Consider the following 15941-nt stretch of genomic DNA (forward strand, 5'->3'; position numbering starts at 1 on the left):
CTCACTCATCCACCCACGTCCACATCACACTCATCCACCCACGTCCACACCACACTCATCCACCCACGTCCACACCACACTCATCCACCCACGTCCACACCTCACTCATCCACCCACGTCCACACCTCACTCATCCATCCACGTCCACACCACACTCATCCATCCACGTCCACACCACACTCATCCACCCACGTCCACACCTCACTCATCCACCCACGTCCACACCACACTCATCCACCCACGTCCACACCACACTCATCCACCCACGTCCACACCACACTCATCCATTCTCAACCCTCTGCCAACCCAATAGGCTCCAGCTGTCATGCCTCAGCCGGCAACTCGCCTCGACTCTTCTTCCTTTGGTTTTCCTTTATTTCCAACATTTTCAACTGTCCTTTTTCTGTGCCCTCATGTATTCTCTCTCTCTCTCTCTCTCTCTCTCTCTCTCTCTCTCTCTCTCTCTCTCTCTCAGGAACCACCCAGCCCCCCCCCCCCCAAGTAAATCCGGGTCAGCCTGGGAATCAGGCCGCTGTATCAAGTGTTATTGAGTCATATTTCCGGGTTGGGCAAAGCGAGACGAGGAAGAACTCAGGTTTACGAAGGATACGTACACACATGTGTACGTTCCAGTAGACAGATCACACACACACACACACACACACACACACACGCGCGCGCGCGCGCCACAGACTGGGTGGAGAAAGGGCTTATTGAAGTCATGCTTCACACAGTATAAAATGTACGTTATCTTACTCTTATTTGTGTGAAACAATATGGCACCACACACGAAGGATTCTGAGAAATGCCTATTCTTCTGGCCTCACGTTGGTACCCTTGCTTTCATGACACTGTAATATATCGATTCCGAGCCACATTATCTGTCATTTGTCATACTGATTTCATATTTTGATTTAGAAATGACGATAAAGTGAGGCAACCGTTCTTAACAAGCAGTTTGTCTCACATTCACGACTGCCAAGCGTAACGAGCCAACACGAGTCGTACAGGTCATTTCGAAATTCATGGAGAAGCCATCCGGAATGAAACTTAATTTACCGTGTGTACAAACGTACAAGGTTAAGAGACGGGGCAACACGACTGCACAACTCCCTCCCTATAACAAACCAGCGGTAGAAAACGTATAGAGTGTGTAAAGATTACGTTAGCTGTTCATTTCACTTAAAGCTTTGTGGGTGATAAAAGTACGTCACATTAAACAACAGTTCATCCAGTAAAGTTTCTCTTCTTTCTATGTTAGCTGAGACGGCATGGGCACCCGAGGCCCTAATCAAGGCCATCCAGTTAATGTTATTTACGAATGGATGAACGGCTGGATTGACTGTGTACACGACTGCCGCAACCAGGAATCGAACCCATGCTCTCGACTCTAGGAGGCCCGTGAATGGGTCAGGGTCAGGAACGCTAACCACCACACCAAGGAGGTCCGACTGATTATATATCTAACCAACATTCTGTCACCTCCAGTTTTCTGAGTGAAGAATTATGTCATAAATGAATGATAAATAAAGAATAAATCATCGTGTGACCAACGGATATCTTCCCTGAGTCTCCCGCAAAGGCCCAAGGTTGCGCTACATCGAGCAGCAGAGAAACGTGGGCACCTTTCACGCAGGAGTCTTGGATCTAGAACCCTAAGACCCTTTAGCAGCGGGCTCCCGCATTTCCAAGAATGCGCTACACTCAGTAGCAGGGAAAGAACAAACTCCTTTGAAGCAAGCCCAAAATTTAACCTCGCCAAAGGTGGCTTTTCACTCGCAGCGTTGCCTGAGGTAGGCAGAGTCAGGTAACATCTATACCTATCTATCAATTCGTCCATCTATCTATCTATCCATCTACCAACAGAGATAGAAATGTAAAGAGAGAGATATAGAGACAGACAAATAGACAGCTAGAAAGGCAAATAGATATACACAGATAAGTAGATAGACAGATAAAAAGGAAGACAAACACAGACAATAGATATACACAGATAAGCAGATAAGACAGATAAAAAGGAAGACAAACACAGATAGAAAGGTAGTAGACACAACTGGCCTATACACTGTGGTATACCACTACACACAAAAGTACTCATCTACTCACTAAAAAAAGACACAAAAAAAAAAGGGTGAATCCGGTTAACTTTAGGGCCACGTCATAATTGATGTGTGCCGATTCAACCACTGATTGCTATGGTTATCAGCGAATTTTTATCGCGCCTATTAATGTATTAACACCAGTTGTTAACAGCAGATATAATGGGATTTGAATAATTTCGTGAAATTTTTAAGTGGCTTTGTTTATATGTGGGAGGAAAAAAAAAGAGCTTTTAATAATTGGATACATGTTTTTAGGATAATATTTTGCTTGTATTGGTAATATATTTTTTTTTGTTTGTAAAGCTTTTCGTAACATAACTTTATATTTGTGTTTTGACACTCGCCAGGTTCTAACATCCTCACATTTCACTGTAAATTCTCTATGGGTAGAAATCCTAGCAGATAGGGGCCACTACGGAGCTCTGTAGATACAAGATTATTATGAAGTTGATTAGTAAACTGTAGCAATGAATCAGTATTTTGTATATACATGGACACACGCGATGGGTCTCCAGCAAAACAATGCTTTTTTCCCACGATGATGTCTGGGTAAATGTGAGTGATAATGCTTTATAAATTAGATTTATCTAAGGGATGAAGAACACATGGGACAACTGTGGACCAGCCGCCTATGTCGGTCGACTCCGGGCGGCCCATAAATGCATCATGGTCAGCAACGCTAAGCGTCACTCCATGGAAGCCAAAATGAGCGACAAGGACTAACTCTTTACGAAGAAAGTTAAAATGTAAGCTTGATGCTTTACCAGCATTTTATCATATTTCAAATCATCATATCATATCCTATTTCACCATAATCATTTCCATTTTAAGTTGCTAACACTAATATCCCACATTAATCATTCTTTTTTAATCAGCACACCAACCACAACATCCATATCAAACGTTTCGAGGAATGAAAATCTCACTGATCGGACCAACGTCCTCTCGTCTCCCATCCATATCATTTCTAAGCTCGCTTACACCAACTGCTGATCCGAGAATTCAACATCTGCCACTGTCAGCACATTCACATCAACAGTCTCTCTTTAGCACGCCTATTTGATGATATCTCTCTTCATTACATTCCATCAGTTTCTCCTCCACCCATGTTTACCAAATGGCGTCCTAGCTTCGTCTCTTCGATGTATATCAACTGACTTATATTTCTCTCTTGTGTCTCCCCTAATGATGTGATTATAACACGAAAGTGCACTTGGGAACTTTTCGTGTTTCATTTTCCCCGTGGACTCATAGGAAAATATATATATATCATCGAAGTCCCCTTGAAGATTCTCTCTTAAATCCTCTTCATGACCCACACTCTCACTCACTCCCGCGTCATCTACAGATCATCTGGTTATAACGGCCACAGCGTCCATCTCTAGATCAGATAATATGATTACAAAATGATGATAAAGATTAACAGTGGCTGATGCTGTAATACACGCGAGAGAACATCCTCATCAGACACGGTTCCATTTGCGACTACCCTAAATTTTCTGTTGGTTAAAAACCTGCTTAATCCACATCCCGTTTTTTCCCTTCAAGTTCTGTTTCGCCGTTTTACACAAAGGCATTCAATGATTTACCTGTCAAAGGCCTTTGTAAAATCGAGAGAAAGAGTGTCCATTCTCCTCCCTAGTATTGTGGTTTTCGTTAATGTCGATTTAGTGCATTAGTGTGTTTGTTGTGTACTTTTACATATTGTGTGTGTGTGTGTGTGTGTGTGAGAGAGAGAGAGAGAGAGAGAGAGAGAGAGAGAGAGAGAGAGAGAGAGAGAGAGAGAACGGTGCAAGCTCTAATACCATGCGAACATGTCATTCCACGGAAACATGAGCAAATCAAGATATAAGGGACAAGGAAAGACACTGAGAGAGAGAGAGAGAGAGAGAGAGAGAGAGAGAGAGAGAGAGAGAGAGAGAGAGAGAGAGAGAGAGACTCAACTTCAGGGGTAATTGGAAGTGAAGTGGAAAAGAGAACGAATGAGGATAGCGAGGCAAATGAATAAGAGGAGAAACGAGGAAACTGTGAGTCAGACAGCCAACCCCACCAGAGGACACACTGTGGAAGGAAAACAGCAAACATGTCCAGCGTAATCTTCCCCCGGGGTTGTTTACGGTAACAGAAGGGATCAACAGCAGAGAGGGAACAGAAAAGCAGAAACAGATGATTTAATGAGCAACAGATAAAACATAGATGTGGCAGAGAAATCTATAGAGATGGTGGGGAAATGAAATGGAATGAAAGGAAAGAAAAGAATGAAAGGCGAGAGAGCGAGAGGCCGAAAGTTGTGAATGAAAGAAGCTGAGACGAATGAAGGGAGATTATCAACTAAAAGAAAATGGGAGATGAAAGAGAGAAGCGGATACGTATAAACTGACAAAAGAAGAGAAATTGGATGAAGGAAAAGGAGGAAGTGACAACAAGGAGATGGAGAAAACGAAAGTGGAAGCGAAAGATGAGAGCAAGACGAGAACAGAGACACACGGAGACTTCGAGACAAGGATAAGACACGAGAACAGGGTCGAAGAGAGGTGTGTAAAGATGGTAAAGAGAGGACCAAAGGGGAGAGAGAGAGAGAGAGAGAGAGAGAGAGAGAGAGAGAGAGAGAGAGAGAGAGAGAGAGAGAGAGCTACAGGAGCCTCCTGCTGTAGTGTTGTGGGGGGGGGGGGGGGGGGTGATTGTTGGCTGGGTGTGGGTGGGTGTGGGTGTGGGTGTGTGGGTGTAGGTGGGTGTTGGTGCGGGTGGGTGTGGGTGGGTGGGTGGGTGTGGGTGGGTGTGGGTGGGTGGGTGGGGAGCCCTCGACACTGCTGACCAATATATCTGTCGCCCTCACAATGGTTCCTCCTCACAGGTCCCACGTGGCGTCTGGCGCAGGTGGTGTGTGTATGTATGTGTGTATGTGTATGTGTGTGTGTATGTGTGTGTGTGTGGGGGGGGGGGTAGGGGGGGGGGGTTGGAGGGGGGGGATTCTGACGGAAATCTCAATGTGCATCTGGAGTGAAAGCGATCCCATGGGATTCTGGGGTCTAAATGTTTGTGCCACGCGTACGGTTGCTATCCACAATTACGTTGTTATCATCACGTGCCACACACACACACACACACACACACACACACACGCAAAGGTATTTCACACTTTCTCCAAAATTCGTAAATACTTTCCTCTTGTCTTTCCTTTTCCCCTTACATAACCCTCTCCATATCTGAGCCAAGACCCGGCCTTGATGTGAACTTTGGTCTGTGGCTGGAGCCTCCAAAACCATAATAAAAAAATACAATATCACAAAAAAACTATTTGTCAAAGTGGAATTTACAGATCAATGTGGGTAACCCGATCAGGATTTTGTTTCGCATCTTCATTTTCACATTACCAGGATGGCGAGTCTGCCACAGGGAAATGTGTGTGTGTGTGTGTGTGTGTGTTTGTGTGTGTGTGTGTGTGTGTGTGTGTGTGTGTGTGTGTGTGTGTGTGTGTGTGTGTGTGTGTGTGTGTGTGTGTGTGTGTGTGTGTGTGTGTGTTGTGTGTGTGTGTGTGTTTGTGTTTGTGTGTGTGTGTGTGTGTATCCCCCAACCCTTTCTCAGCCATGGGAGTAAAAGCTGGGGACAACACCTCTGCAACACTCACTCCCACAGAGGTGCCAAGCTCGCGTGTCCATGATCCATCATTAGCCAAGTGAAATGGAGTTAATGATGGGAAGAGATGCACTAGACAAGCGTTACTAGAATGATGACGACCCAAGACTATAAATGTTATGGCACTCTTATCTTTTATGTTAGTTGCTGTGATGGTTAATTTAGGCCATCTCATTACCGCTATATACAGCTATACCGTAGCCTGAGTCAGGTACCGATTTCATCGACCAACCTCTAAGGGTGGATGAACAGATGGGTTGACTGTGGACCATCTGCCGCAACCAGGACTCGAACCTATCCCCTTGACAGCCCGTGAACGTGTCATGGTCAGAAACGCTAACCGTTACACCACGGAGGCCTCTACTGTAGTACACATAACTGTATTCATCTGATTATTCATAATTATCCTTGGATCAATTTCTATAAATGAGTCCTGGTGTTTCTCAGTACCTTTCTAAAGGCTCCTGCAGCCCAAGGCTGCGCTGCTTCCAGTAGCTGGGAAATGTAGTCTCCTCTGGAATCAGAAGTTCTTTAACGAGACGGCAGTGTCACTCCCAAAGACACAGCCTCGCCAAAGTTGACTTTTCACTCGCGGTGTAACATCGAGCAGGCGGAGTCCGGTAACACACATATAACTTTATGAAGCACAAACATAAAATATGAAAGTGTTTAAGACTGTGAAGAGTCAACGAATACCAAACTATCTAATGTCGACCGTTCGAAGTGATCGAGTGAGCAATAATTAGCGTGTCTAATTGGCCATGCAAGCGAGGGCCTCGCGAAGGATCCAGGTTAAAAAAGAACTTCTGTTGGTTAGCAAAGACGACGCTGTTAATTTCTGTTGTCTTATCTTAACGTGGTTAAGTAACAGGTGGTTCAACGACCTCATTCTATTGTCTATCATCTAGTGAAAATTATCTAAGTCTAATGTTATTTACTTTGCATGATAATCATCAATATCGACGTAAGGGAAAAGGAGGTGTGGTTAATATCGTTCATTTTCTAAAGAAAACGAGATGAAACATCGACTGAAATTACTTGAAAAAGGTCTTAAAAGTTGAAACAAACTAAATCAGCTTATACCCAACGAAGATGTCAAACTGTCAAGACACCATTGCTGTCAATGCAGAAGCGCTCGTCTTCTACCGAAGTTCCTCAAACATCTTCCCTAAAGGCTGAGTGAGACCTTCTTACATGGGTTCAGAAAAAAATAAACTTAAAAAAAAAAAAGAACAAAACTTTCAGGTGGTTAAAGTTCCTCGGAAGATCGAAGGTCTCTCTCTCTCTCTCTCTCTCTCTCTCTCTCTCTCTCTCTCTCTCTCTCTCTCTCTCAGACTTCCTCCTCCTCCTCCTCTGGTGATCCTGGGACACAACTCTTCTGTCCGGATGATGAGGAAATAATGTCGAGGATGAGTGGCCAGCCGGCTGGAACGTGGTAAAGAACTGGCGTTTCCTGCTATGAAGACCACGAGTCGACGGCGAGGAGGAGGAGGAGGAGGAGGAGGAGGAGGAGGAGGAGGAGGAGGAGGAGGAGGAGGAGGAGCAGCAGCAGCAGCAGCAGCAGCAGGAGGAGGAGGAGGAGGAGGAGGAGGAGGAGGAGGAGGAGGAGGAGGAGAGCAGCAGCAGCAGCAGCAGGAGGAGGAGGAGGAGGAGGAGGAGGAGGAGGAAGAGGAGAGGACTTTTCCTGAACCTGGCTCTTCCTCTCAGATTAAAATGGACGATTACATCCAGTTCGATAGAGACAAACCACCACACTCTACTCATGGCCGACTTGACGCGATGCGCATTGGCCATGTCCTCCAAAGGCGCGCGTATGTTAGGATGATATGAAGTACACTTGGGATGGAAACCTCAGCGCACAAGGAGGAGCTCAAAACACAAACACTGACAGTGACTCTTGACAGCTCGTCTTTCTCAAGTCAGCCAAACCTGACGCTGGAAACGCGAGAAAAAGTGACACACAATGACACAAATCCATTTATGAATAAATTATGAGGAATTTCCCCACACGACACAAGCAAGAGATCATCCTTCGTAAACTTGAATACTTTCTACCTCAGTAAATGTTTTATACTGCTTCAGGTGTGGACAACGAGGGGGTGCGTCTATTCTGCTACAGAGGCAAACTTGTTGATGAGAAAAGTAATGGATTTCAATAACAGAATCCACACCTCACGGCGAAGTTTCAGGTGAGGTGAAGTATTGCTTTAACTCTCTACGTAAGTAACTGAAGATCTGTTTTTCTTTTTTTTCCAGATCTGTTCAAATCGAGAATATTAATTCCCCAGATCTGCTCCATCCTTTCATTCATTCCCTCGGTCTAGGGGCACGATTCATCCACCTTCAGATATGTTCATTCAGTTTCGTTCATCTCCTTAGATCTCCTAAATCAAGAGTGGTTTATCAGTCTGCCTTGTTCACAATTTGAACAGAATTCATTTTACTTCTCAAATGTTCCCAGTTATCGTCTTGCAAACCTTCCTATAATTTCTCTGTTCTTTACAAGTATAATACACAAAGTCCCACACGGAGGGTAATAAGTAAATGACGTAATGTTAGTATAATATACATATTCCAATTTCAATAACCAAAAGCTGTTCTAGAAAGATATAGGGAGCAATATCAACTGTCTGTATCTATTTACTCATACCATGCAAGTCTGTATCTCTAAATATTTTCCTGTTGGTAAAACCTTCATCAACCCATTCTATCACTTTAACATTATTCCTTGCAACTACGTAACTGAAAACTCCCTTATGACTGACCTCTTCTATTTGTTTCTCGCTGCATCCATTTTGTAGTTAAGTCATCATGCTGATACGTTGATGTCATCCACTACCATAAACAACCTCGAAAGGATCTAGTGGTCTGTTGCTGTCTTGACTTCCTTTTTATAATATACATGACCACTTTATCCGAAGTTGAGATGTACCTATATGTATATATGCTCCCTGATCAAGACATCAGAGGCTATTGGACCTGGATTCATACCTCACTGAATTTTGGGGATATCAGTCCAAAAAAAGAAAAAAAAAGTAACCCAAATTGGAAATACCCAGTGGACCAACGCTCCTGTAAAAGAAAAGAGAGAATGTTTCCTCACCCCATTTAGAGGGGAGACAGTTAAAGGAATAAAACAAAAAGGAAAAAAAATGGGAGGAGTGTGACAAAAGACAGAATTCGTACAATGCAAAGGAAACTCCGAAGAGAATAGGAGAGAGCTTCTAGCCTTCAATATCTGATGGAAAAATATATTTTTCTTGGGAGAGACACAGTGAGAGAGTTCAATACACCATTAACAGTACCAGTACTCGCTTTCTCACCATTCACAAAGGAATACAATGAAGTACAAAGGAATTCAAAGAGCAGCAGATCACTAAGTCCCTTCGAGGCTGTTTGTAATAGTAGAAAACATCAGAAACTCACAGATTAGTGAGGTACAGGTGGATAGGCATTCTGATGATTTCAGAATGAAAATCCCGCCAACCTGTTAACGTGAGGAAAGGGGCCTAAGAAACGTTAGTCGCAGTTTGAAATGAAGCATTTATCAAGTCTATTCTTAAACGTACTTATAGTGCTGTTTTCAACTACTGTAATTGGTAATTCATTCCATAATCAAGAATGCTCTTAAAAGAAAAAGTACTTCACCTATTTCGAGGTAAAACGAATGAAATCATACGAATCCTGACTTGGGTAGCTTTTTAGATCAACCAAGACCCTGACAATATTGAATCCCTGTATTCCATCAGCTCTTAACCTTCTGTTTCCTAAGAGAAACAGATTCAAGTCCTTTAGTCGACACTAATAGAAATGGTTCTGTCCAGTAATGATTTTCAAGTTGGGTGACCAAAACAGAACGTTCTACGATCTTCAAGATGTGCGACCCACCACTGAGCTGCGGAAAATAAGGATGAATAACCTAGACTTATATTCGAAAGCCATACCTAGGAATCCAAGAATCTCTTTAGCTCTTTTGGCTGCTTCTGTGCACTGCTTACTTGGCTTTACGTCATCAGAGATTATTACACCTACTCCTTTTCCTCACTCACCTTTTGCAGTTCAGCAGAATTCATCTCGTAGCATACCTTTTCATTCTTAATACTATGTAAAATTTTACACTTATCGATATCAAAATTCATTTGCCACCTATAAGCTCAAGTTATCAGTCTGTCTTTGTCAGTTTGAAGCTCTAGACGGTCGAACTGATTTGTAGATGTATTTCCCAGCTTAGTATCATTCAAGCCCTTTGATATCTTACAATGCAACCTGTTATCATTACCACTGACATCAATTAGAAAGAGAAACGGTCTCAAGACTGATCCTTGCGGCACTCCACTTCTTACGTCTAACCGTTCAGAAGCCTGACCATTGATCTCAACTCTTTGTTTACAATCAGTGAACCCATTTTTCATTCAGCGGAGTACAGTCTCATCAAGTGCCATGCAGCTGAACTTTTGCTAATGACTTTCAAGGCGGAACCTTACCGAGCGCTTTTTGAAAATTTAGATTAATGATAGTTTGTGATATAATATATAATTTAGATTAATGATAGTTTGTGATATAATATATAATCTAGATTAATGATAGTTTGTGATATAATATATAATTTTGATGAAAGGGGAAATTCAAACCTCAATTTATCATTCAACATTTGTAATTACTATTTGTGTATTACGGTGAGAAATCTTTATATTCGTGCTGCCCCGTCTCTTAGCTTTGTATATATGTAAATGTATCATGTTTTTCTTCCTGTGTACACACACACACACACACACACACACACACACACACACACACAGAAAATCCAGCCTTTATCTTGGTTTAAGTTTCCTCCACTCTTTCATGATAGTATACAGACAACCCCCCTCCCCCCTCGCCAAACCTCCCGGCTCTCGTTTGTTTACCGTAAACTGTCCTCGACGCTTTATTGTCTCGTTGTGTTTGACCCGAAAATGTGACTCAGCAACGCTGAACAAATGGGTGCAATTCATAGTCTCTGACCCGTCCATCTGTTGGCTAGATTACCAACGGTAGCAACGGCAAGGAAAACCTTGTGGGGGAGGAGGAGGGAGGAATGAGAACGTGACTCACATGATATGAGAGAGAGAGAGAGAGAGAGAGAGAGAGAGAGAGAGAGAGAGAGAGAGAGAGAGAGAGAGAGAGAGAGAGAGAGAGACTTATCTACGGCTCGATCTGACATGATAGAGCTAAATTGCCGAATCGTAAATCTACATCTTCAATAAATCTCACCAGGATGGAATAGTCCAGCAGGACTGGACACTGGCAGACGTCGATCCTGTATTCAAAAAAGAGCAACCGTGAAATGCCTGGCAATTACCGTCCTCTTAGCCTCATAACAAATTATATGTAAACTTCTGAAGTAGCTTACCTTGAAGAACACCGTCTGGTCAATGATACAGCATGGATTTAGCGGGCACAGATCATGCCTTACAAACCTTCGTGAATCTTATCATTGTATATCATCCATTACCCACGACACGACTAAAGCAATAGATATTACATTTCCGGACTTCCACAAATGTATTCGACAGAGAGTTCAACGATGAATTGATGCATGAAATCAGGGCTTTGGTTGCACAGGCCAGAAGCTTGGTTACATGACAGGGAGCAGAGAGTCGTAACAAATGGTGAATGATATTCATTGTAGTCACCCGTTACCAATGGGGCTCCTCAAGGGTCTGTCCTGGGTAGCCTGTACTTCGAATCATATACATTAATGACATTGATGTAGAGCTCAGTAACTCAAAGTGTCCAAACTTGAAGATGACACAAACATTGGCAATGTCAAATAGACAAGAGGACCTTGAGTAAACAGTTGAAAGGTTTAGAATATGGCTGTTCCAGGCCCCCCCCAACAAATATGGCTGTTTCAGGCCCCCTCCCCCCAATATGGCTGTTCCAGGCCCCCCCCCAATATGGCTGTTCCAGGCCCCCCCAACAAATATGGCTGTTCCAGGCCCCCCCAACGAAGTAACGATAGTCTTGCTTTCGGGTTGAATTTCATCGACGATTTAAAATAAAGTCTAGATCCCTTGTAAGAGGATGAAATCCTCTTAACATTTCACTCACCTTATAACCTTTGCGTCATATGCATCCATATCAAAGTAAAGTCCATAACTTCTGTCAAGTCATTTACGTTGCCTAAGAAGAGCAACAGTCCCAGAAAAAAAAAACCTTATGGCACTCCACTCACTTCCCTTTCCCAAAGTAAACTTTCAACCACTGAAGGAGCCTTGCTTTAATTCTTGCCTGGTGATCCAGCTTCTTAATCAACTTCGTATCTGGTTGAGTGTCAAATGCTTTCCATCATACAAATAATCCACTTAATCTTCTCTTTTGTCTAAAACAAAGCTCAATTTCCCATTGAAATCTATGAAGTTCGTTACGCATGACCACCTTTACCCTGAAAGCATTTTGTCGCTCTCTTAGTCAATTGTTTTTTTCGAAGGAAATCATTCACCTGCTCACTGTACATTTCAGACCACACCTGTTTGTAATTTAACGCTTCTTCCGGGTCTCCTTTCATATATACAATTATGACGTCTGCCCATTTCCAATCCCTTGGCAATCAGTTTCTCTCCAAGGACATTTTGAACAGTATTTCAAGAGAGTTTTCAAGTGCATCTGCAACATATCTTCAACAAATATAATGTAATTTCATCAGGACTATGAGCCTTGTATGGATCACGATCCATTATCAGTAGTCTTAAAACATCTTTTCTTAAAATCTCAACTTTCTGTCTTACTGGTATTAAGGCTATAATGTCTTCCACTATAAATATACTTTCGACACTGTCATTCACTTCCTCGTGTGTGTGTATATATATATATATATATATATATATATATATATATATATATATATATATATAACCATCCTTTACAACTCTTCCTTTTGCATCCCTTCGCCTGATTTGTTGCTGTGTCACTGACAATAATACTCTGATGTATTTATGGAATCCTTTTGGATTTCCTCCTGCTTTGTTCACAAGAATAGTTTCAGTTTATTTGTTCGTCGTCTCGAATCCTGGTATATACTCATTCCTTGCTGTCATATATCTCACAGATGCTGTCTGGCTGAAGCGCCGCTGCCATGTCTTCGTCAGACCAAATCTCGAAGCTTTTCCTATTACTTGACGTCTTTCACTGAGCCATTCCTTCTTGTCTCTTAGCTCACCCTTCGTCTTTGAGACATGAGGTACCCATTCTACATCTTCATTATGAATTTCACAAAATCTTTCGCCACAATGCCCTGGTTCCTGACAGCTGAACGCTATTTCACAATTCCCATAGATATATTGGTGCTTTCCATGTACCTTCCAGGCTTAAATTTCCTCGACTGGTCATCTCACCTCTGCACTTTTAACTTATTCATTCAACCCATTATCAAAGTTAAGCATTACATGACCACTATATTTCCAACTGGTGTGTGGTGTGTGTGTGTGTGTGTGTGTGTGTGTGTGTGTGTAGCATCCGTGCGTGCGTACATATATATATGTGTGTAAGTATCCGTCGTAAACCCGAGCTACATTAGCCTCAGATGCGAGGCAGCTTTTGCTCGTCTCGTCTGCCATAAACCATCAGCAGATCAACCCGGAAATATGACTCAGTGACACTTGATACAGCAGTGTGCTCGCTGGCTGACCCGGATTTACTGGGGGGGTGGGGATGATTCCTGAGAGAGAGAGAGAGAGAGAGAGAGAGGAAAGCAAAGAGCAACAGAACCCTGGGTCCCTTCGAAGCTGTATGTAATGAGAGATGAGAGCAGCAACAGACCTTAGCGGGAAGACTACGAAAAAAAATATACGTGACTTTTAGCGAGAAGAAGAAAGCTTTAAGTAGGTACACACAGCTTCAGAATAGGCGAGGAAAAAGCTGATATTAGGAAGATAATCTTGAAAACGTGGAGAAGTAAGCCCAAGAGACTGATAGCCGAAGGTGAGAGCAGTGAGAGATAAGGTGGAATAAAACAGAAAGAGGGAAAGGGAGAAGAGATGGAGAGACAGAGAGAGACGTGTGTGATGTGGAAAATGGAGCGTAAGTGAAGGCCAAGAGGAAGACGCAATCGAAGGAAGACAATGGATTAAATACAAATGATAAAGAGAGAGAAAGAGAAAGAAAAAAAAAAAGAAAACTGAAGGTAGAATACGGAAGTAGAGAAATAAAAAAGGAAAAAATGAAGACTGGGAAGAGAGTCAAGAAGAGATGAGAGACCGAGGACAGACCATCGGAAGACCTGGGTGTTTGGGAGAGCCAGGGGTGGGTGGGAGGACCTGCTAGTGAGAGTGGGTCTCTGGGTCTGGGTGGGGAGAGTGGACTGGAAGCCTCGACACTGCTGAGCAATATATCTCTCCTCCCCACAATGGCACCACCTCAATGGACGTGGCACCTGGACCATAACGGGAAAAGATTTAGTGAAAAATCTCAGTTCCAATCTTGACTGTAAGTGGTCCGTGGGATTCTGTGGCTAAATTCTTACATCTTGTGTCTAATATCTCTCGCGACTCCTTGGCGGGTCAATACGCACCATGCAAGGGCAAGCCTCACGGAAAATGATATCGTGAACTGTAAAGGAATTCACCGACTTGTTTAAGAAAACAGGCAAGGTATCATTCCGGTCAAGTAAACAGGACAGCATGTCTATCCCAGGGGAATGGTTTCCCCAGGGAAAGAGCTACCCCAGGGGAGCGTGCTTCCCCATGGGAAGGAAAGCTTGATCAACATCATGAAAATAGGAAGCGAGTCAACAGATAAGAGCAACTGACAGACGGACATACGGACTTAAAATGTGTCCGATGGGCTGGACAGATAACAGCTCACCAAGTGTTGAAGGTCTGTTACTTTTAGCAACACGATCGTCCACCGATGATGAAACATCTGAAGAAAATTGTACGAAAGAAATTCCAGAAACCTGTTAAGATATGACTGAGTCCAGCAACACCTTGTAGCGTAAGGATGAATTTTCAACGTTTTTGAGCTTTCCTTTTTTTTCCTAAGGAGCAACAAATGGTGCGCAAGTGACCCTAGGTTAGCCACATATGCCTCAATTTACACACGGCTTTAGGTCGACTGTCTTTTGTTCAACAAGGTGACATGATCAATATCTGTTGTTTTAACATGCTCGCCCCACATGAACTTATATGAGGAAATACATCATCTCACTGAGAAAATACATTATCTTAACGAGGAAATACATTATCTCTGAGATAATACAATAACCCGAGAAAATACATTATGTTATTGAGAAAAGCACATTTCCTCAAACCCTGATGCTCTCTCGTTAGGACGTAACAGATTCTCATACTGATACACCAACCTTCACCGAAGTTTAATTATGCCAAAAAGAAAAAGATGGATCTCTCTTTAATACCAGTGAGGTCCTGCAGTAACATGAAATTAAGGAAAGAGTAAAAAATTGTATTTTTAAAGTCAGGTTCAGCTGTAATACGACGGAGTCCCTTGGGAAAGCGAAACAAAAGAGGATCTGTTGGTTTCTGATGAGATTATCTGTTTGGGGAGGGTAATAGTACCGTGGATTCATAACCTAATCCGATAGGGACAGGATACCAGAGTAGAAGGATCCTCCACTCCCACGACATCCTCCGGCACATCAGCCGGGAGGACAATATAAAGGAACAACATGTAGTACAGACAGAGGATACTGACAAAGATATTCCATAGGAAAGGATGAAAAGAAAACGCATTCTGATCCTAATTTCAGCCACTGAATACTCGAAGTAAGGAGTATTCAAGCCCCTAATATGTTAAAGGATACTGAAATACTCGTAATGATATACTGCCAGTCTTACATAAGGTATCTCACTAACAATCAACATCATTAAAAACATTTGTCCAACATGTGATTTAAAAGTACTTGATGATTTTCCCTGTGAGAATATCTGGTGGTTGTTTATTTCAACATTTTTTTTTTTTTACAACTACTGAAAACGTTTTTGCCCCGGTGTAATTTCGTCTTCTTCCCTTTAAATTCGTGCGTTATCTCTGATCTCTGAATGTTTGTCTATGGTGTAGAAATTATCATGAGTCATATTGTTGAAATGACTTAAAAAAAAATTACTTAATTACTTAATGCTACTTATAGCTCATCCCTTTGTGAATCAATTAAATACGTCTACATTGATATTCCCTATCAGTCAAAGGTATTGCCCACTATCATTATCA

This window comes from Panulirus ornatus, chromosome 9 (genome assembly GCF_036320965.1).
Source record: "Panulirus ornatus isolate Po-2019 chromosome 9, ASM3632096v1, whole genome shotgun sequence".
Taxonomy (NCBI): Eukaryota; Metazoa; Arthropoda; class Malacostraca; order Decapoda; family Palinuridae; genus Panulirus; species Panulirus ornatus.